This window comes from Ursus arctos, unplaced genomic scaffold (genome assembly GCF_023065955.2).
Source record: "Ursus arctos isolate Adak ecotype North America unplaced genomic scaffold, UrsArc2.0 scaffold_27, whole genome shotgun sequence".
In the NCBI taxonomy this organism is placed as follows: domain Eukaryota; kingdom Metazoa; phylum Chordata; class Mammalia; order Carnivora; family Ursidae; genus Ursus; species Ursus arctos.
Window position 1 is genome coordinate 26,558,516 of NW_026622952.1, and position 22,116 is coordinate 26,580,631.

At 50.5% G+C, this 22,116-nt stretch overlaps 1 protein-coding gene across 1 annotated transcript in view; it reads right to left on the bottom strand.

Annotated features, from left to right (window-relative positions):
- Positions 1-22,116, bottom strand: part of DLGAP2 (DLG associated protein 2) — a 509,882-nt gene that overhangs the window by 166,892 nt on the left and 320,874 nt on the right. The window lies entirely within an intron of this gene.

Consider the following 22,116-nt stretch of genomic DNA (forward strand, 5'->3'; position numbering starts at 1 on the left):
GGACTCTTCTGGAAATACATCATGTATATAATACATACGTCATCATTTTGGCACATATTCCATAAACGTAACTTTCCATGTGCATTTACGCAGGCTTTCAATATTCATGAATGAGTTTTGAGGCAAATATTCCACATTTACTTCCTACCAGTAATAGTAAATATGGTTAGCCACGCTATAGTCTGCAAAAGGAGTCATTCTAGGGCATTGCGATCAAACCCACGTAGGCTATCTCCATCTTCAATCCAGCAAATTGGCATTTTCTGTATCTTTACAGGACGCTAAGAAAGGTCGGCAATGGGAGATGCTCGCCGACCTCTCACGCAAATCTGCAGTAGAATTTCATTTTAGGGGACCTCCAGCCATTGCTCTTAAAAGTGATATAAACTTTTATATATGAATAATAAAGGTCTGAACTGGGCTAAGTATTTTACAAGACAGCCTATTAAAATTATTTAGTGTGATATGACCATGGCCCGTCTCCGCACGGCTAATGCAGCTTTGCACACTTTGAGGCTGTGTCTCCCTGCTAATGAATGGTCTAGTCCAGTGCCGGCCAGTCAGATGACCACATGAGGTAGGATGTGAAAGCAGAGATGCCTACGTTTTCATTTGTTTAGAAATATAATGCAATATGATACACAGTTCTAATTAAATACAGTTGCCATGGGGACCATGGTCACGTGGTCTGTGTGGCCAGCTTGAAAGCAGCCTGCATTAGTAGGGGAAGCATGGAATTAGCAGAATAAACCCAAAAAACCCACCTTCCATTTCAGATTGTGTCTTCCGTGCCTTAAACACACATATACACAGCAAAGACAGGGCAAGTGCCAACACAATGACTTAGAAGGACGCGTTCACATGGTGCTGGTTGTTGAACTCACAAGTACGACAGGTCAGCTAACACACACACACCAAGCACACGCAGGCCGTCGACAGAACGCTCACACGAGCCCACAAAGCCGAGCATTCACATAGAGCGCGAGCTCTGCCGTGTAATCACCCTGCATCTGGACCCGGGGACCATCTCATTATTTCGAGAACCATCCTCCCCGGATGACAGTGAGTCGGTGTGAAGGTCAGTCCTGAGTTTTAAGGGTAGGAATGATTAACTGCATGCTTTGCCTCTGCTCCTGTTGTTTATCAGACAGACCGAGATAAAACGAGGACTAGAAGCAACTCAACTAAGGAAAACCTTCACGGTTACAAAAAAAAAAAAAAAAAGGATATGGGCTAAGGGCAAATGCAGCCAAACAACACTTGGCTTTGCTTCTTGCAGACACAGCTGCACGTTCAGAGTGCGTGCTGGTGTAATCAGTGTCACAGTCCTGCCTCACCCTGCCAGGCCCTTTCAGCGTCAGTGTGGCCACTGTGTGTACCCCTTCTCACAGTCCAGAACCTCACCCAGACCACCATGCCGCTGGGATGTGCGGGCCCCCCCGCCCTTCCCAGAGTCTTCCCCGGGTGCCATTGAACGTGCGAGGCGGGACAAGCTACGTTCACGCAGCACCAGGGCCGCGGGCGCCACTGATGCGGCACCTGCAAACCTGTCCAGATGCAGGCTCATGCCCTCAGGCGTCCCTCTTCCGCCCAGTCCGTGCTGAGGACGAAACTCTGCCCCTCCGATGTCACACAGACAAGTGTCAGCCAAGCAGCAAGCGTGAGTGGGTGTGGGGGGCAGCAGCTCTGCGGGCTCTGCACCCAGACCTTCTGAACCGCCGGGCGATGAGCCGCCTAGACCCAGCGTCTTGGTTTCCCACCATCCACGTTAACCCTGCCGCGGCCAGGAGGGGCCGAAACAGGGCAGCGTGAGGTGCCAGACTAGTCGGTGCTGGAAAATGAGGCAGACCTTTGTCTGATCTCATGTTCAAACTTCCATCACATTTTCTTAGCAAAAATAGAAGTGTGCCATGGACGTAAACATCTTGGAAACCCTCCACAACGCACTGAAATGCATCTCATGAGTTTGGTCTTCGCTGTCATGACCCCTGAAGGGACCCCCTGCTTCGGGCTGGGCGCTCACAACCCCTCCGACTGAACCCACCTTATGAGCTATTTGTCTTTGATACCAAAACCTGATGACATCAGTGCCTTCTGACATGTGACCCAGCGCGGCTGCTGCACGATCTCGGGGCGAGCACAAGCAGGCGTTTTTGGGTTCTGTGTCATCGTGCTTCTTCAGAGCCAACGCCTGATTTCACGTGTGTGCGGCATGTCTGAGCTGAGCACCTCTGTTTGGAGGCAGCAGCAACGAGTGACCCTGCATTTCATAAGGACCTGACCTATGAAGCCCTACTGCTTTCCACCTCCGGGTGTTTAAACCCTCTTGTACGGGTACAAATCACTCTTTTCGGGTGCAGAATAGTTGCCTCCAATTACACTACCCTGGAATTGATAATGAGAAACAGAAAAGGCTTCAAAATAGGTCGAAGGAAAAACAATCTTTGTATATGAAAAGGGAAATTGCTCATAAGAAAGCGTTGGATTTCTTGGTGGAAAGGACTACAATACTGTTTTTACCTCATAAACACCAAGAAAACAAAACCGCAGCTTTAATCCACCATGCTTGGACTCCACCCCCATTTCCTGCCCCTGACAGCGTTTCCACGAATGTATTATGTTATTGATCGATGTACCCCATGGCTTCCCATGGCAGCGAGAGGGCGGATACGTGACCTTCCCAACTGAGCGATGAAGTGGCTGCCCCCGTCCCCTGCAGAACCCTGATGTCCACGCTGCACTTTGGAGCACAAGCCACTACTGGGACACTCTCATTCCCAAATGCGACCTACCCAGAGCCCCAAACTATGAAGCGTGCAGAGATGGGATGTATGTGAGGAGGTCTGTGGGCCTCCACGCCCGCTCTGGCAGCGCCCGTGGGGCTCCTCGGCACAACCCCAGGGCTGAAGGGCACACGCGGCGGCCAGGAGCAGCAGGACAATGGAAGCCAGCCTCATCTCCATCTGAAGAAGACAGTCACTTCCTTTTATCGTGGGGACAGCAGGCTCTGCTCCAATGGGAGTAGAATTGGAAGATTTACTATTAAATGTAGGTTTCAACATCCAGCTGATGTCCCCAAGACCATTCCTGGCCCCCACACAGCACCCAGCAGATTCCAGGTCTTCCCTCGGGGTCAGTCCCACTTTGGGTCTGTTCTGTTCCTTTTCCAACCCTGGAGCCCATCATGGCTCACAGAGGCCTTGACCAGGTCATGGGCCTCCTTTCTCCCGGGTCTCACTGTCTCTGTCCATCTGGCGTCTGCACATTTGTGCCCTCTTGCACGTCCCTCTCCACTCAGAGCTTTCTCCCCCTTGCTCATGTGGGGTCTGCTCAGACCCCCCAACATCAGTCTCCCCCAGGAACACCACCCATGAGCTCTTTACAGGATGGGGACTGGGTGGAGGCTGGAGGTCAAGTTACCGGGTCTACCTGTGTAGATGTTTCCTGACCATGTGGCCGAGATCAGGAAACTCCTCCTGACAGAAAGGGGCCCTGAGGGGTCACTGGTGTTACCTGCACGGGCACAGTGACACCCCCCGAGCGCAAGGCGGTCCCAGGCTTCAGGCACGACACATGGCAGCTGCTCCCAGGACTCCGTGAACTCCGCTGAGGAAGTAGTAGCCCACGAAGTTTGGCACTCCAACAGTCTGCCCAGTTTCTAGATTCTTCCCATTCTTTAAAAGTTTACTTTTAAAAAAAGCATACTCAAGCCTGCATTTTAGCCGTTTCCCTAATGACGGGATTTGAAGTCTGCTTAAATTAAGAATTCATTTCTGCTCCGTTAGGACAAAGACACTGATTAGCCTTAATGTTCACTTCCCTTCTATTTCATTCACAGCTGTGCCATTCAGCCGCTGCCACGATGATTACTAACGGCTTTTCTCTGAAAGCCACAGATATGCTCACGATTTTAATTTTGGACCCAGGATCAAGTCTCAGCAGAAGCTGCCCTTAAAGTCTACAGAATTCTCACTCATAGTTAAATGTCACTTAAGTCCGGCGTCCGGCTAAGAGAACAACGCAAAGTCGCTGAGTCAACCCCAGCCCAACTCAGGATGACAACAAAGGGCTCCGCAAACAGGTGGCGGTGTGAGCGCTCGCGATGCTCCAGAGGGGTGTGCGGTAGCCGGCACAGCCCTGCCCCCAGGCCTGGAGGCTCAGGAGCTCTGCGCACCACCCGCCTGCCCTCATGTGAGTTACGAATGCGTCTTCCAAGGAGTTCAGTTGACTAATAGCAGCAACCACTGTTGCCTTTCTCTGGACCTGGGAAAAAGATTAAAAAATGCTGAAGTAAAAAGCAGACTGTTATTTAAATATCTGAAAGCTTTCAGATGAAACGGAACCTGTCTGCTGCTAAAGTTGAACACCACTCACTTCAAAAGTGACATCAATTGTATTTTAAATAATATGTTTTAAATCTAAATTCCAAACGAATGCAGTGTTAAATCCTTGGCACTACTTTCTGTATTTAATAAGGTTTTATGCCAAAGTTTGCTTGAAGATTTTCCTATCATGTTTAAACTGGAAATACTACTTTAAAGACAGAGAGAAGGGCATTTTATGAAGCTTAGGAAAACCTGGCCTTTGCACCTGGGGTTACCACTGAGCGTACTGCGTGATGTGATGTCTCCGAGATCAGCACAACCCGTTCTGTGTCTTTGACGGACGGGTCGTTCTAACACTCGCTCATGGGAAGTCCCTGGGTACGGAGGTCCCATGACATGCAGAACGCCCAGTTAGATTCAAGTTCAGATACTCAAAGAATAATTTTATTATCCCTATGCAATACCTGTCGTTTGTCTGAAATTCAATTTTACGAAGGCACTCTGTGCTTTTATTGGCTCAGTGTTGGCTTGATACCCCCAAGAAGAGGCTCAGGCCTCACTCCCGGAGACCCTGGCTCAGCTGGTCCATTTCACAGCACCAGAGCCCAGTCTAGTGTGCAGCCAGGGTGAAGAACCACTCACTTGGTGGAATGAACCAAAGTAATGGATGAAAGGCCCTGATTCTACGTTCTCCTCCTCCGACTAAAAACAGCAGACCTGACATCCAACCCCGACGGGCCAGCGTGGCCAGCGTTCGTGGGCTGCAGGGGCGCCCAGCATGGCCCCACGGTGTGCAGGAATTACTGGCTTCGTGTGAAGACAGGGAATGGGCCCCTCCACCTGCTACCTCTCCCTCGCAATCTCTGTTACACCACTTGCCGCTGCAGTGGAGTTCTTTCGGCATTTTAACATTCAAATAAGCCACGATGATAATTTTCAATACTCCTAAGTTCTGTATTTGACATGTTGTCTTAATTTGCTACACAGGATGGGTATCTGGTGTCTGGATTTGCCTGTTCATCCCCCCACGGGACGACCTCCACGCCGCGTGTCACGTGCTCCGAGCGCAGGACAAGCAAGCGTTCGGTTACGACCGTGCCTTGCCAGGGATTTCACACTAGTCACTACAGATATGCGGCAAAATGGATTGAGGCAGAACGGTTCCATACACCTTGGTACAAAGCGTAGAGCGTGGGAGACCTTTCCACTACTCTGTAGAAGTTCCGGATGCAATGCTCACGAGAAAAGCGGTGTGCAAACTCCGTGCACTTCAGGATCCTTGCTGTGCTTGGAGGAAGGATGGGAGGCATTTATCACGATGCCCACGGGCACATCTCTGATTACAGGATGACAGTGACCTTTTGTTCTCCTCTAAACTTCCTGTGCTTTGCAGATCTTTTTCGACCAGTGGGTAGTGTTTTAGAAATACAACCGAAACAATGGTACAGCCTCCCCGTGACTGCCCTTTATCGGGTGAGATGGTCTGGAAGGAGGAGGGTGGCTGACGCTGAGCTGGGAGCTGGTGCGGTTCCTGCCCTGAGGCTCTTGGTGACCCCCACCCAGGTAAACCAGAAGCCCACGAGAGGCGCGCGGGCAGCTCCCAGTCCAGCACGGAAACCTGCTCTCCAGACATTCACAGTGTGTTGAACACACAGAAGGAATAGTGCTGAGTGTTTCCTTAGCTGTCCGTCTGTGACACACTCAGGCTTCTTGGGCATCGAAGAAGGCAGCTTTGGAGCATAATCCTGAGAATGGTTGCACCTGAGCTCCTTGCAGACCCTGAACACGGTGCAGGGTAAAGGTAGAGATCATCGCGCTGCGTGTCGCGAGGCCCCATCAGGCCTTTCCGTCCCGGGAACTCCTTCAGAAGGACAGTGTGAAGTGTTTATAGCTACACAGAGGCCATGCCCACAGTGACCCACTGGCCCCAATCCAGGCCCCCGGCCCCTCAACGCCCCTTTCTTCAGACACACAGCCTGTTGCCTCCACTCAACCACTGAGCACAGACCCTTGCCTTGGAGGAGGCCGCTCGGTATCTGAACGCTGAAGATAAAATGCTATTATACCCATTTTGTAAATGAGGAGAGGGAGCTCAGGGATTTCAGGTAATTAACCTAAAATCCTAGGAGGCGTGCCTGACATTTAACACTATATTCGTTTTGGGCGTACAGTAGAATGATTCAGTATTTGCACGCTCTGCAAATGATGATCACTGTACGGCCAGTTGCCAGCCGTCGCCACACATGGTTACAGAACACCTCAGTGACAACACTCCCACGGCCACGCCATGGAGGTGCTGAGGCTAGACCTGGGGCCCCACCCTACTCTCTGGCTCTGGAGTCCACATCTTCCCAGGCTGCATACCAGCATCTGCTGCTCACCTGTCAGCCAGAACCCCCGCAGACACTCTTGGAAAGATGATGGGGAGACGACTGTGTGCCTGGCACCACTTCTTCTTGGCTTTCTGTGCCCTTCTAAGGTGTCCACGTGCCCACTGTCCTCCATCTCCTCCCTAAGCACTCTTTTTCTGGAATCAAAATCTGGGCTCAGAAAAGAGCTATGACTAACTTGATCATACTAAAATGTAAATGGATGCCAGTAAGCCTTCCCCAAGCGCCCACACTGCATCCTGTTCTGCCTGATGGTGGCCAGTGCCAGGAACTGTGTCCCCACTCAGAGCCACGAAGTGTGAAGTGTAGCCTGCTTTTCTGGGGACAGTTTCGAAAGGATCCTTGAGTCTTCTTCCCTGGGCCACACCACACAGCAGCCATGAGAGGCCCAGGCCTATTGGAAATTTCTGACTCTGCCGGAGGACCAAATACTGAGTGCATCCTGGCGTAGTCCTACCTTATTAAAATTCCTCCTCAAAGCATCATTGAAAAGATGATATTTTCACACATACTATTGCACTGAACCAAGCATTTCCTGGAAACAGAAATTGACAGGGATGGTCTCCTGGCTGTCAGCACCACTGCCTCCTTGTCACGTTCGAAAACTGAACGCCTGTGGACCTTCATACCAGAAATCCCCACTCGGCAGACACCTGTTGACTGAGCCTGAATTTGGAGCACGGTAACCTATGCTCGGGGCCCACAGTCTGGAGGAAACTCATACAGAAACACAGTATTTCTGTCCAGTGATGTGAGTTCACACCGTGCAAAAGCACCATGGGAGTTCTTCATGTGGTCACGCAGATTAGGTCAGGACTCCACGGGGTAAGTTATTTTTAAAAATGCGTTTTTAACCCCAGTAACTCTGCTTATGATTTATCATGTTCAATTGTTGTACAAATGTAAATAAACTCATAATTATATATAAAATGTATTATATAAATCTGTATATTAAAATATTTCATAGCCAAAATGTTATGCTTATTCTTACTTTCTGAAAGAAAGCAAGTTCAAAAATTTGATTTGTGGGTGGTTGTTTCAGACCCCGAATCTTTGTAAATACCCACTTTCAGGGCTATTTAGCCATAAAACTGAATTTTGATCTACAGCCCCAGGCCTAGCCATTGTTCACTATTTCTTTGGATATTAATAAAAGTGAATAACATTTGTTAAAAAATGACAGATGAAACTGGGTACCTATTACTCATTGACAGATCACGCCAAAGGCGTCATTCGTCTTGTTTAAATACATCACCCGTCACATAGACTAGCGGGAACCCTAATAGGTACAAGGTTTCACGGCAGCCACCTAGACAGCAATTCATTCTTAAAGCCCTCAGTTTCCAGATCAATTTTGGTTTAACAAATCATGGAGTCCCCACCGAGACGCACTGCAGACGGACGGCACACGCTGCGGCAGCTCGGTTACTTAGTATTGCCTCAATCCACCCAAATGGCCGGTCCTGTGGGGTCCCAGTGACATGAGGGAAGTGGGACCGGGACGGACAGCACCAGGTCCAGCTACCCCCTGGTAGTCATCCCATGATCAGCAGCCACAAATGCGGGTTTTCACACTGTGGCACAAATGCATGATGCTCCCATCGCCAGGTTCGCGGGCAGCATGTTTGCCTCCAGCAATTTAGGTCCTGTAGTGAAAATCCCATCTGACGTGGGGTTCTTGGGGGTCACTGAGGAGCCAGAAGAGCAGGGTGATGGGGTCCACAGTGCAGCCCCCTCCCTGGCTCAGGAGCCTCGTCCCGAAGGACGTACTGCACTGGCCTCTGGGGCCAGGCAGACAGCCTCTCACAGGGACCTTCCCCTCCCTGGGGCGGAGCTCTCTCAGAACTCTCCAGAACCCGACAGGCTCCCTCCTAAGTCACAGAGACCCCACAAGCTCATGTCTCTGAGCAGCTGCCAGAGCAGCTGCCAGAGCTGAGATTTCTGGATTCATCCTCAGGGACTCTGTGCTCCATCTGCCTGAGTCCCGCTGTCCTTACGAACAACTGTGTGGACTGCACAGCTTCCCGGCCGCTCGACGGTGAGGGCCAACTGGCCCACTCCCGGGTAGAAGCATGTGCTCTCTTCTGTGACTGGGACAGGGAACGTGAGCGTTGTCCCCCATCTGTAAAATCGGGACCACATGACGTGAGAAGAACCTACGGGACGTTCCTGAGCAGAGTACGCGGCAATAACCCGCCCTCAGCGTTAGTTGCCTTCCTCCCTGTCCGTGAAAGCTTCTCCATGAAAACCCAAACAGCTCTCAGGGGAGGCAACGCTGGTGTCCCTTCCCTCCCAAAGTAAGTGACAGCTGAGCCACCTAGGAAGGTCTCCGGGTGGAGCACAGAGCCCAGGTAACGAGGACCAGGAGATGGACGGAAACCTGAAGAACAAAACACAGAGCAGGGATCCTGAAGTTAAAGACTGTTGATTTTCTGACTTTGTCCTTCATCTGAAAAATGGGTCCATACTTCAGACTGTAACCATCCGTCAGCAGTTGAACTTGGGTGCTCTGGAGAAGGACCAGGGAAGTACCAGCCCCACTGAACTGTCTTAGCTCATGCTGACCTTGGAACACAGAGCCTCGGCCATGGTTCAGGAGCTGTCTCTACCAGAAAAAGCATCTACTCATGGAATCTACCAAGTACGTGTTTTTCCTACTTCTCCGTCTCATAGGACATGTCATGGCCCTTGTATTTCTCTGCTGGTTTTCCATGAACTTAGAAGATGCATGACTGCTCTTAAAAACATTTTCTGCATTTGGGGCACCTGGGTGGCTCAGTTGAGCAACTGACTCTTGATTTCAGCTCAGGTTATGATCTCAGGGTCATGAAATCGAGCCCTGTGGTGGGGCTCTGTGTTCATTGAGGAGTCTGCTTAAGATTCTCCCTCACCCTCTGCCCCTCCTCTCTCTCTCTCTCCCTGTCTCTCTCAAATAAATACATCTTTAAAACAAAATTAAAAAAAAAAACATTTTCTGCTTTTGGGGAATAGGTAAGTCCTGCCTGTGCTTTAAGGTGGAAAAACCTCAGGGAAAACCTGCAATTCATTAACTGTGTTTATCGTGTGGAGCAGATCTGGCTAATCAACCTAGTCTAAATCGTACTAAAAGAGCTTATAATTAACTGCCAAGATGAGAGAAAAGGAGGGCAAAAATAAATTTTTACAGAAAAATAATGGGGCGGCTGCATTAAAATCACCCCAATTCCCAAGGTCCCTTCTGAAGCCTCCTGTCAAGGCGCACTCAGTGTCCCCAGAACTCACGTAGCTCTGGAAGAGAGATCGTGGGGGTGCCTGATGTTAACGCATAATTTCCACCCTCAACCTACTCATTCTCACCAACATTTAAGATTGCATTTCCTTATTGACGTGGCAGCCATGGTGGCAAAATAAAGTTCCAACAGGGCCGCTGTAAGGGAGGAAAATGGCAGATAGGTCAGCGGACATATGACCAGTCGCTAAGGGGACAATCCTGCTTTCTGGTGCATAGAGTATCTGGGTCCCGTCTGATGATTCAGCTTGAGGGCGAGTGCCAGCATCCCAGAAACCACACAATCATCTGTGCCTGCCCCCACTCCTCTAATACGATGATGGCCATGGGGGGCTGGGCTGCATCGCCTGTAGGAGATCATGAACTAATGGCAGGAGTGTTTTCATATCAAATGCTACGGTCACACAGAAGTCCCCATAAGTTCACAGCTCAGGTCCACGTCCATCTCACCAGCTGGAGTGAAGAGGAGGAGCCTGATGACCCCAAAACACTTTGAATCTGTGGGAAGAGCCCGGTGACCCCAAATCAATGAGAAACTCCTCTGAGTTTCTAAATCGGGGCTCTGCGCTATCACCAAATGATTCAGCCCTCACGATAAAATATTACTGCACCATGAAGTATGCTTGAGGTCATCTGGCTTTTCTTAGGGACAGGACCTGCCATGTGTAGGGCTAAGCCACCAGGCTTCTAATTTTTCTTTCTTTTCATGCATCTCTGGGCAGTGAGGAGCTACAGAACTCTAAAATGAGTCTTAAGAATCACCACTGAACTTTCCTCTGCAAATCTGCGGTACTGAATTCTGGAACTCATAAGCATGGCTTTGGCTGGCCCCGGGCGAGTGTCCAGGTCTGCAGGCTCGAACATAGCAGCATGCCGAGAAGTGGAACAATCCACAGTACAAACCAGTTAGAGTTTGTTCAGAGGCCCACGGGGCTCATCAGGGTCCTCCCGTGTCTGGTCTCTGTGTGGCCGCCGTGGTCCTTCCCCCTAGCTGCTCCAGGGACCTCCTCTCCTCCTTCTGGGCGCAGCCGCTGCTCCCCGTGGTGTGCAAACCTACATGCGAGCACGTAGACTGCTGCCTTTTCTTTAAAAGAAGGATTTTAATTCTGATCACTGTAACAATTGCTAGTTTAGAATCTAATGGGCCCTAATCACCAATCTTGAGCAAATGATGTTTTCAAGACTCACAGACACGTCCTATTTCGTGACAGCTCCCGGGGACTTCGTCCAGCCTCTCTGTGGAGGGGAGACCACGGCGTGTCCTGACAGCCTGCCTCTCGCTCCTCGGAAGAAGCCCCTGCATGTCTGCCCTCCCAGCCTCTCTGCACAGCCCCTGAGCCTCCAGGGACAACGATGGATGCCAGGTGCACACTGTCTCCCCACGGCAGTGCGAAACCTTGCAACTGGGCAAGCGGCATCACGCACGTGTAGGTAGGGTTCTGCCCACAGCGGTCCCTCCCTCACAGGCAGGCAGGTGCAGTCGTGATATTCTGTAAAGCTCCAGTTGGTTCATTTCCTCCTGGAAACCCTTGAAACTCCCCCAAAAGTGCAAAGACTCAGGTGGTTCAGGGACCCTCACATCAGACAGGAAGAATGCCTTCTACGATGGCCTCAGAAATGTGCCAGGCCCTCCCCGCTGGTCCCTGGGCCCCAGGCTCGGAGGCCTCGATGGGTTGCAGTTCCCACCAAGCACTGGCCTGAGATGCTGGGGGACCCACTGGAGCCGGCATTGGGAGGGAGGGGGTGTGGCGGTGGCCTCACGCTGCTGGGGGACAGAGCTCCCCGCCCCGTGCCCCTCTGCTAGGTGACTGTCCCCAGCTGCGTCACTCAGGCAGGGGGGGCATATGGCTGTGCTGCGTCTCCCAGGAGCAGTGGGGCTGGGAGGATGTCTGGGCAAGGCAGGCAGACCCCAGGTGCCTTCTCTGTCAGGGCAAGTACCTAAGTGTGAATCTCATGGGGCCTTCCTTATTTTTAATGTTTTTTATTTATTTATTTATTTATTTATTTATTTATTTTATTTTATTTTATTTTATTTTTTAAAGATTTTATTTATTTATTCGACAGAGATAGAGACAGCCAGCCAGAGAGGGAACACAAGCAGGGGGAGTGGGAGAGGAAGAAGCAGGCTCATAGCGGAAGAGCCTGACGTGGGGCTCGATCCCATAACGCCAGGATCACGCCCTGAGCTGAAGGCAGACGCTTAACCGCTGTGCCACCCAGGCGCCCCTAATGTTTTTTTTTTATTATATTATGTTAGTCACCATACAGTACATCCCTGGTTTCTGATGTAAAGTTCGATGATTCATTAGTTGCGTATAACACCCAGTGCACCATGCAATACGTGCCCTCCTTACTACCCATCACCAGCCTATCCCATTCCCCCATCCCCCTCCCCTCTGAAGATGGGGCCTTCCTTATTAACTACAAGATATTTTATAGAGCTACTGTGAGCTATTGTGAGAATCATAAAAAAGGATATAATTACTTAACAGAGCAGACATTCAATAAATTCTATTATTATATCTGTAAATTCTTTAAAAAGTCATGCAATGAGTTTGAACACATGCCAAACTCTGTTTCAGATATAAAGCTCCTAAAGCTAGGAACAAAACACAGGGTAGAGAACCACAAACGTCACGCAGAGCGAGCGGCTGCAGACTCATTACAGATATTAATGATTGATCATAAGAAATCTCAGTTTTGGCCTGTCTAGGTATCAACAGGTAGATCAGACGGCTTTTCACATTTCTTTTAAGAGGAAAACTATGACCTGGAAAACTAAGTGCTCTGAATTTACAAGTGTCTGCAAAACCCATGTATTCTCATGTATATACCATGTGAATGAACTAGTTTGCCCCAAACTGTCGGGTTAGCATGACAGAGGGTGGCAGACACCGCACAACCACTGGGACATGTCTGTGTTTGGAAAGCGTGGTTCCTTTGAGCCCCATCAGGAAGACGTCAGCAGTGCCCTCCCAAGAACACAGACCCGATCCCAGCAGATACTCCAAGGCTGTATGGGGGGCAGGGCTTCAGGCCCCACCCCTGTAATCTCCTCCCGGACATTCTGCTTGCTGGGGGTGATGTCATGCAGCCCGGTGACCGGGACAGCGCAGTCCTGCTGATGCTCCGCACACAGAGGTGCCCAAAGAGTTCAATTTTCTGGGCCAGCTAAGAGTCGGAGCTTTTAAAATTCATTTTCCAAGAGTTTAATGCCTTATCCAAAAAACAAAAAAAACAAAAACCAAAAAAAAAAAAAACACCCATAAAATGTCATCTAGCTTTGACTTTTCTTCTCAATATTCTTCCGGAAGAAGTCTTTGCCAGCATAAGGGAAAGTGTATTTCCCATCAAGCCTGGCACGGGAAGGGCCTCATGGCTTCATTGCCCAACGGCTTGTGTGCTTGTGTCTTGTGCACAGGCTGTGTGGGAAATGCATGCATGCTAGATCGGGACAGGTTTTTAAACACACTGTTCCGCTTTAATTTTATTTTGTTAACATGAACTGTCTTATTTGGCAAACCGTTTATTAAGTGATGCAGTGGGCCAGCCAAAGAACCAGCTATCCTGTGTCTTTGCTTAAACAAACAAGTTCTTTCTTGGTTTAAGTTGTTTAAAGCCAGAGGTCTGAATGCCTATGCCCGTCCTTCTTTGTACATATGTATTGCTTTGTAATTATACAGTGCTGAACACAACAGAAGAAAGACTTTGAATCCGCCCTGAGACATCCCCTCTCCTGTTCTCTTTCAAGAAAGCACAGAGGCAAACTCACTGAAGTCATGAGCCGGCTCTGAGAGCCAGAGAGCACAGCCCTGCTGTTGGGGACGCTGAAGCCCTCCCGCAGCCATACATGATTCCTCCATATTGGAACAGCAGGCAGGAAGTGACATGGGCTCAGTGTGGTTTTACTAAGTATATGGGTTAAATGTGTGCTCACTGCAGGGCGTCCTTGGGAAATTATGTTCCCGCACCAGCACCACCCCGTTTAGATATGCAACCAAGATACTTGCACAATAAATCCCACCAGATAAATAATTCTAGCTTTCAAGTCTTCCCATCCAACCAAAGGTTGTTTGCTGTTTGTACCACTTGGTTGCCAAGCACCATGGGGCACGGACACCAGCCAGCGTGCACCTTAGGAGCTGCAGATGAGGTGCAAGGAAGAGACTCCCGCAGAATCAATGATTTTCTCCATCTCAGGGTTGGCCAAACATTGCATAATAGGAACGATAAGGGGGACAGAAATCAATGACTTACCAAAATGAAACAGAGAATGATACTGTTCGTTGCTTTCAAGAATCAATATGCAAGGAAAAGTGGAATGTACGGCCTTTACTTTTGCTTCATGATGTCCTCCATGGAGTCAACTCTGTCCCCACTCCTTCCACAATGGGTCTGATTTTCAGATGCCCATTTACAGCACATTAATGGCTACATGCTGCAGAGTTTTCAAATGTGGGCAGCAAATCCTAGCAACTGCTCAGGGCAAAGCTTCCTCCTGCAAAAATACATTTTCAACCTGAAAACAGCCCAGGCACCAGAGTTCTGAGCTGGGGCTAATTATTACTCGGTTCTGCTTCTTCTTATATGTGCCCTTTACAATTCCTGTTCGCATTTTCTGGTGACCGAACACCGCTCAGGGAGTCCCTTCGGTGTATGGAATGGAAACACATTTTTTTAAAATAATTTTTTAAAAAATTTTATTTATTTATTTGACACAGAGAGAGAGACAGCCAGCAAGAGAGGGAACACAAGCAGGGGGAGTGGAAGAGTAAGAAGCAGGCTCCCAGCCAAGGAGCCTGATGCGGGGCTCGATCCCACAACTCTGGGATCACGCCCTGAGCCGAAGGCAGACGCTTAACGACTGAGCCACCCAGGTGCCCCTGGAAACACATTTTAGACTCATCGACTGTGAGACCTGCAGCCTCCCAGGTCAGCAGGAATAACTGTCTGTCTTACCCGTGCCCTCCTCACCGGGAGCATCACTAGTCTGGCTGTGCCTCGGGTTCTCAGGACTACTACTTGGTATTATGGGTCCTGAGGAGGTCACTACATTCGTTTGTTCCAACATCACTTCTGGAAGACTGGTAAGTGTTTTCTGGACGTTCTGCTCCATGAGTCATATTTGGCTATGGTACATCTGACCCTCGATCTCCCCTCCATTTCACAACACCTTGAAAGCTGCCCTCCTTCCTCTGCACCCAGCTAGTGCCTCATCTTTGTTAAGATCAGAGAGTAAGTCCTTCTTGGATCACCAAGCTCAGGGACCCCCTGCTCTGACACCGGAGAGCCACGTAACTTAGCAAAGACACACCTACATGGAGAGAGAAACAAAATCAGTGAGGTCTTGAGGCAGAAGAATGGCCAGGAATGCTGGACACCTGAGGGCCCCACCCAAGGAAGCTAGGGTCCAAAGCCATGGTCTCAGTGCTTTGAAGAACTTGAAAACGTTACGGAAACCACAGATGGACTCCCCGAGAAAACGCGCTATGTCCATACATGACATGTTTAATGTGAGCTGAGGTTCTCATAGCTTGCTAACACCCACTTGTATCCTCCTGGGTGCAAATCCCCAACGTAGGAGGCCTGGAAACTGCTCACAGGACGTCACTGGGTGCCTCTGACAAGAAGTAGGCTCTTGTGGGCCCTGAATTGTCAAATCCACATGTTTAAACATGAGAAAGTAAACGTCAGGGTCATAAATAAGCTAGCTGTCTGGGGTCCACACTCCCCTGAGCAGACTGGTAGAAGGATGCTTCCAACCAACACCATGGACAGGTAAAGAGTGAGAGATCTGACACCAGGTCAGACAGACTGATGTGGCCCATGGCGCTTAAGCTTTCATGCCATGTGTCCCAGCCTGATTCAATACAAGAGCATGATTCCTTACAGTTTAAGGGTGAATGGGGGAGCTCACTTGAGTTGGGCTGCAGGGGACGGTAGATAAGTGAAGATTTATGGACATGGGGAAGGAAGCACAGTGTGTGGGTGCAGAAACATGGGGGGCAGCCAGCTTCCATCATGGTGTCTGCTGAATGTGCATCTACCACAAACAGGTCAGGAGAACGCCGTTTCTACTATGTGTCTCGGTATTTATGTCGTGGTTTGTACCTGTTGGCCCTTAGCCAGAGATCTGACCTAAGCTCATAGGGTAAGTCTCTGGTCATGGCTCCTGAGGGCAGATAGGCATGCATCCTGTTCCTCGGGCATGAAGATCCAGGAACCCCCTTTTCTGTCTCACCCACACCTTCACCATGGAATATGCCCAGTGCAATGAACCAAATCAAATGACAGCCAAAGGCTATCTGTCTAGCACCTGCAGGAGTAAAAAGGTAAGTTCTGCATACAGGAGGTGCCCTATTCTGCACGAACTGCCTGCGAATCGGCCAGTCCTTATGTGTCCTTGGATTCCCGAGCATCACCTGAAGCAAGCACGTGCTACTTCGTAAAAACGGGCGTTTTGAACGAGGTCTCCTCAAAGACAAGTCAGTGGGAGGTAGGGTGACGTCTCAGGAGCATTACTCTGAGGGTAACAATACTCAAGTCTGCACCGGGATGGGGGGAGCTGAGAGGAAGTGTGTGATCCAAATATTAGTGCTGGTCCCAGCGGAAATTAGCCTGACTCTGCCAAAAGTACACACACGCTGGCTCAGCCAAACTATAAAAAATTAAGAAGGCTGTAGGAGAGTCGATCAAGTGACCTCCCTAGGAACACAGAGGAAAGATGGACAGTTATTCACATCCTAAGAGGAGATTTGTTTCTCACGATGGGGTAAGTATGCAGTGGGATGTTACCAGGATTTCGCTGTTTTTCTCACACAGATGTGTACGTAAGGAAGACTGAAGGTTTTTAAAACGCACCTAAGCCCTCTTCAGAAACTCACTAAAACGGAACACAAGCGCATTACATGGAGCCACCAAGGCCCCGTGCGTTCCTGGGCGCGTCTGTCATCACGAACGATGTGAGAATCTTCAGCCACTAAGTGGATGGTATCATGCAGCTCTGTGTTCTCCCGCTTCTGTTCTCGCTACCCCCGCCCGTCACAACTCCAGCTGAGCAGTGACACCCGCTTGTGAAGAATGCTGTGGGCCCCTTGTCCTTCTATTATTCTGAAGGAAGATCGACCAGCTCTGTCGGCTGCAAGATCAAACTTTGGAAGAGTAACTACAGAAAATATTTTTCTTTTTAATGAAGAAAAAGTACTGCTGAGATTTTCTAGAGAAAAATAAAAGGAACCTGAAAATTGAATCTTTCCACTTGGTTAGCAAGAGTAAAAGTTCTATAAATCACACTCTAGAAATACCATCAAAGAGTGGGTGAAAGTAATTCATTTTGGCAAATGTTTCCTTGACTTCCCGATGCCCACGGAATGCTGCCCCTGCTCTTTCGTCAGACAAGGGGGTGCTGGGGATGCACCCCTGCCCCGGCTTCCAGTAGTGGTCTGGAGAGGGCCCCGAGCCCTCTGTAGACTCGTGACAGTCAGAGACTGCTCAGGGCTCGGGGGTGGGCCCCTCTAGCCCGGTGGACGGTAATGAATGCCTGCCCTTGGTAGACCCACCTAAATATCCAGCAGTGACTCAGTGGGGCTACTTTAGAACGCAACGCCTGGGCGGCAAGTGTCCATCTCCTTGTGACCCACCCACAAGACGCTGCACTTTGCATAGACAGCACACTCACGCAGCATAACGAGGCATCCGGTTGCCCGTGTGATTTCTCAATAGATGCCACTGAATCACAGCTGACACCTACCTCCTTAGTTAAATGTGTTCACCCACGGGAAGCGACCGTCTATTGGAAACTAAAGGACCGTAAGGAAGGTGGGTTTAGTATTGAATGGAGCAATCGTGCACTGTGTGAGTTTGCGCCTTAGTGCAGAGACCTACAATAGTGGCGGCCGCCAGGTAAGGTGGAAACGATACCCCACCACAGAATGACAGGGTATTATTACAAAGGGAACAGTCACAGCGGGACAGTGGGGCGCGGCTCCAAGTAAATAAGGAAATAGGTTTGATGGGTTTTGTGCCACTGATGGAATTTTTGAGTGACTCAGAAAAAAGATTCCTTGGACCCTGTGTGGATGCGGGCTCGAGCTCCTGTGCGTAAAGTCGGGGAACACCCAGGGGCTCACAGGCAGGCTCAGTCCTGAACACTCTCGAATGGGATGATTTTAAACCTGCAGCTGGTGACTTATTAGGGCACGGTTCAGTTCTGTGGCTTGTGGCCAGAATGATTTTTAAAAGAATAGCATAGAGGAGGACAGGCTAGAAAAGGACAGAAGGCACCTCACATAGTGAAGGGAACCAGCTTTTGTGGAACTTCTTCCTGATTTAGGTATGCAGGCGTGCATTCGTGTGTACCTGCCTGCTCCCTGGATCCCTGGGTAAAATGCATTGCTTACAAGGGGGCTGCTGTAGGTCTAGTAACATGGCTCAGACTGTTGGGGCAGCTCAGAGAGCGCAGGTCAGGTCTCCGCATGGCAGGACTGGGGCCATCCCACAGGGCGGCCCCCTGCCCGGCTTGGTGGTCCCTACAGTGCATGGGGGGATGCTACCCCAATTCCTGGAATAGAAACATCTATGTTTCTAAGACATCTATGAAGCAAGTCCATTCTACTCAAGACCTTGAATAAAGTCTCTGCCGTGCCTATGACCCCACTTAACACAGGAAGATACTTACAGTCTGGAGAGAGCAGTGACTCAGACAATTACAAGTGGGGAGCCCAGGGGCAACCTGACCCCAAAGTGTGTCCTTTTCCTGTACTGCAGGCCAAACCCTGGTCTGCTCCCAGCTCCTCTGATGGCTTCTCTGTGCCCTGACCCTGACACGAATCACTCCCCTGCTTTCCTGGCCAAGAATAAAGTGTGCTCATTCCCTGATCTTCCAGGAAATTACCAGGAGGCATAACAGTATTTCCTGTGCCTCAGACTGTCAAGGTGTAATCAGCATACAGAGCACTGCATATTTTAGGTGTGTGCGGTGATGTGACGAAATGTGCATGGTGGCACGCCCAGCACCGTGATCAGGACAGCATGCTCTCCATCCCCCAGTGAGCCCCCCGCTGACCTGCAGCCCCCGGCAAGCACAGCCTGGTGTTTGTTCCCTTCGTTTTGCCTTTTAAAGATTGCCACCTAAACAGGACCGCAGAGCATGCGACCTCTGCGTCTGGCTTCTTCACCGCATGTGCTGATGTCATGCCCGCGCATGCGAGGTTCACCCCTGCTGCCGTGTGCGTCCTGCGCTCTCTCCTCTCTGCACGGGATGCTGCTGGCTGGACAGACCCCATCTCGTTTAGCCACTTACCCAGGGAGGGATGTGGGTGTTTCTAATTTTGGGCAATAATAAGTAAAGTTGTTATAAGCTTTGTATAAAGGATTTCATGTGGACCTACTTTTCATTTCTGTTAGGTAGGCACCTAGGAACAGAAATGCTGAGCCATGGGAAAAGCGTGTACTTAGCTTTTACCAAACCGACTTCAGACATGGCTGTTGCACACTGTGTTCCACACAATTTCAACCTGCCCCCAATCCTCATCGGCCTGCCCCCAGCCTCGTCAGCCTGCCCCCACCCTCGTCAGCCTGCCCCCACCCTCGTCAACCTGCCCCCCGTCCGCATCAGCACTTGAGGGCATCGTGTCCATAATGCAGCCGTCCTAACAGGTTGGGGCAATTGTTCCGCTTTAAAAACATGTTGGACACCGTTCAGATGGCTTTCAAGATGCGGTCACTCTTGTCCCATCTTTGCCTGATGCCATGAGAGCTCGTGGCTTGTTTCTGGAACTTCCTTATGGGCACGGAACTGGACATTCACGCAGAAATGTGACAACACATGTGCTGGCCTGACTCAAATCATGGGCTAGCCCGGCTCTGACAGCGCTCTGTGGGAAGCTGCCCCAGCAGCAGCAAAGCACTTGTACTCCTTCTCTGGTCAGATCTGCACTGTGTCAGGTGTGCGTGGCATGTGTGTGTCAGGTGCGTGTGTGTCAGGTACTCGTGTTGGGTGTGTGTCATGGGTGTGTCAGATGCACATGTGTGATGTCAGGTGTGTGTGTCAGGAGTGTGTCATGTGTGTGTGTCAGGTGTGATGTCAGGAGCACATGTCAGGTGTGTGTCGTGTGCATGTCAGGTGCATGTATCAGATGTGTGTGTCAGGCACATGTGTCAGGTGTGTTTCAGGTGTGCATGTCAGGTATGTGAGTCAGGCATACATGCCAGCCAGATGCACGTGTCAGGTGTGTGTCCGGTGTGCTGTCAGCTGCATGTCAGCTGTGTGTCAGGTACTTGTGTCAGGTGAGCATGTCAGGTGTGTGTCAGGAGTGTGTGTCAGTCGCGTATGTCAGGTGTGTGTGGCAGGTGCTGCTCTGGGCTCAAAGATGGAGAGCAAACAGTCTCCAGGCTGCTGATGACCGCTGTTGAGGCTGGAGGCCACAGCCTGAGCATGTGGCTGGCTCCCTCACCGGGGCCTCTGGGCACGTGCAGAATGCCCCACTCTGCCTCCTGTTCTGGTTGCTGTTGAGCCAGCAGCAGCCCAGACTGCGTCCCAGAGAAGCCCTGAGCTGTGTGGGACGCTCTGCAGAGTCTACATCTTTCTGCCTCCTTCAGAGAAAATACTTGTGCAACCTCACAATTCTGAAACCATATAAAATGGAGTAATTGTTTAAATGGTGCATTCTGCCATTTTGCTCTATGGGATCAGTTCTCATCCCTCCCTCCAGAATGCCCGGCCCAAGATACCATCCTTCCTGCCTCCATGGCTGTGTCTCACCTGATCCTTGCTGCGTTTGCTCTAAAAAACATTGCAGAGGCTCTCCTATAGTGTAAGCCAGACGATTATGTTCCCTGCTGAAAACTGACACCAGAAATCCCCAACGACGTCCAGGGCCCGCATAGCTGACCTCCGCCATCTGTGCCTGCACCCAGCTCATCCCTACCCCCGCCCCCAGACTGGCTTCCTCTCCCGCACTGCTCCCCCCAGGTCCCCGCGCACCTGCTTGTCAGGTCTTCCTCAGCCACCTGCCCGTGGGCCTGGTCACCCACCTACAACCGCCCTCGCTCTGAGCCTTGTGGTCCCCCATCCCACCACAGACTGGATGTGGATTTACTCATCCTGTCCCTCACATGACTCCCCTCCTACATTGTAACCTGCTGTGTAAGCAGGGAGTTTTAAAGTCTTTTGTTCACTGTTTCACCGCTGAAATAGTTTCTGGCGTAGAGTTGGGTGCTAACTACACATTTGTTAAGTGAAGTTTCAGTGACTGTATGGATGATGCTAGGCTGGACACAAACGTGGTTCAGACGGCAGATTGCCAACAGAATCTCATTCCACTGCCACAACTGGGGAGGCAGAGGAAGGAGCTGGGCCAGAGCATCAGATCTGCCCACGTTCATTGAGCTCTCAACCGTAACGGTGGAATTTGGCCCAGAGAGAAGAGGCCCACGGAAGCTCCCTGAGGCAGCTGAACTTTCCCTAGAGCGCGTCCCTTGTCGTGTCTCCATGTGAATCCCTTCCTGTCTGGAAGAAGAGACACTCATCCTGGTGGGCAGTGGGTCCTCTTGGAACGGACGGGGGATGAGTTTGGGCTGGGCAGGGAGGTGGGCAGGGGACTCAGGCTCCCCTCACTCACACAGAGGCCAGGGGTGGGAGTCACCACAGCATCGATGTTGCTGGCGGAGGGGACACAGCCTCCAGCCCCGAGGCTGCACCTGAGCAGAGGACCGCAAGCCCTCCGGGGACAGGTGCCAGGGACGTGGGTGCCAGGGACGTGGGCGCCAGGGACGTGGCTCAGAAGAGGCCAAGGCATTTGGGCGAGGGAGGAGATGGTTATCACGGAACACTAGGTTGGAGCTCAAGTGCGTGAAATGGCAGACGGTGCTGGAAGGTTAGTCACCTCCGCTGTGGTTCTGCAGAACTTGGTCCTCAATCGCTGGAGGACTTAGTCAAGCATCAACTATTTGAGAGAAAGTAGAACAAGGTAACCACGTATATGTGCTTCTGTTTGTTACCGCTGCGCTGCTCACAGTTGAGCTCTTCTTCAGAGGCGGCAAGCAGGGGATGTGGGACGAAATATTACACTCAGCACAGATGATACTGAAAATATTTATCAAGTGTTATGTCACAGCATCGGCCACTTAGAAT